Here is a 1610-nt window from a genome sequence, read left to right on the forward strand (position 1 = left end):
GGAGCTCACTATAAAAGCCCCCAAGGCCCCAGGCCATAGCACGAGCTAGAAGGCACACCGACTCACCGAGCAGAGCACTTCACTCCACACCCAAATGGCGATGACTCATGAAGAAGAGCTCTCGGAGCTGGCTACTAAGGTAACCTTCTACGCGCTCGGCGTGGCCGCCCTCCTCGCCTTTGCCGTGGACCAGGCCTGCGCCCACGGCTGGGGCTGCGCCGTGGCCCACGTCCTGCCGAAGATACCGTACTATCTAGCCATACTCGTCCCGCTTCTCTTGCCGCCGGCGATCGTGCTCTTCTTCGTCCGAGCTGCCGGCAGCAGCACCAAGGTATGTACTCGTCGCCCACTCTTCTCTGTTCCATGGTTCTGCTTCACATGATGATGAGGATGATCCTCAAATGTGATAGGCCGCGGACGGAAAGAGCATCAGCGTCAAGGATGTTGACTTTTCCATGGTTCTTCTGTTGCTTTTGCTTCTGTCGACGATCATAGGAACCATCAATTTCGCTTTTTACAAGTATGGATATCCTTGCGATCTTCTGGGCCACGTGGCTCTCTTCTTCATCTTCCTGTGTGAAGCCCTCGTCTATGTCCGCGCTGCACTGGCGCAGTGGATGAACCCCAAGCCCAGCAACATGGTGGCTGCAGAGTAACGCCCACTTGCTCAGGTAACCAGCTTTAATTGGTTTGCTATCAGGCTTCCTCAAAAACTACTTTATCTGAACATCGAGTTGTTTTGTAGCAACAAATTGGTTGAAGACGATGCAAGTAATGTTCAAGTCATGTAGTAGTAGAATTTATCACTTGGTTCCGCACAGTCATGTTTGCTATCAACTGAAAGTATAGTTGTTGTCCTCAGTCATCACTCATCACCAACCACCAATGCTACTCTCCTACTGAACCGCCACACGTTGGTAGGGATCGATAAAACAGTACCTATAAAATATGAAACAGCTTCTATTCTGTAGTATGTAATAATTTTTCTGCTTGATCTTCAAATGTTTGCACTTCAGTTGTTTCTTGTCTCAACTTGAAACGCCACTGATCTTGACACAGTTTCAGGTGCGCAGGATGATGGAGAGTACTACGTAGTACTGTACTGCAGGAGCGCTTCTGCTTCCTTCTAGCTTTGTTGCTGTTCTGAATAAAGAGACGGACATGCATGTCCTGTGATGTGTAGCATCTAGTACTCCTAGTATCAAACTTGCTTCAGTTAATGCTAGTTCAGCGCTGATGCAGTGTCTGAAGCAATATGGTAATTTGGCTGGACACTCTGAACCGCACCTATATCGATCTAAAACAGCATGTATGTGTTGCTGTCATTTACGTGTACGTGCCTATAAAATATGAACAACTTCTATTCTGTAGTATGTAAAATACCATAGCATTTCACTGGTCTCCTGCTTTATCCGTGATTGTTACTTGCTGGTTTGTCTAGGGCTAATTTGCTTGTTCGTCACATTGGGAAAAATGTTCACACATTTAAAAATATGTTCATGAAAATGAAAGCAATTGTTTGTGTAATTTGGAAAAAAATATGTACCACTTAAGATATTTGTTCATGACATAGAAAGAAAACTTCACCCGTTAAAAATTATGCTAAAGAA

The 1610-nt window shown here is 45.7% G+C and overlaps 1 long non-coding RNA gene across 2 annotated transcripts; it reads left to right on the forward strand.

Moving 5' to 3' along the window:
* Nucleotides 1-222: 222 nt before the first annotated feature.
* On the forward strand, nt 223-1390 carry LOC119328015. 2 transcript variants are annotated; one of them, XR_005158809.1, is made up of 3 exons: nt 223-331; nt 411-671; nt 1060-1390. It is a non-coding gene; the product is annotated as an uncharacterized LOC119328015 (long non-coding RNA). The 2 variants fall into 2 exon arrangements; XR_005158808.1 differs by having other exon boundaries at nt 1066-1390.
* The last annotated feature ends 220 nt before the right edge of the window (nt 1391-1610 follow it).

The sequence above is a fragment of the Triticum dicoccoides genome, chromosome 7A (genome assembly GCF_002162155.2).
Source record: "Triticum dicoccoides isolate Atlit2015 ecotype Zavitan chromosome 7A, WEW_v2.0, whole genome shotgun sequence".
NCBI classification, from domain to species: domain Eukaryota; kingdom Viridiplantae; phylum Streptophyta; class Magnoliopsida; order Poales; family Poaceae; genus Triticum; species Triticum dicoccoides.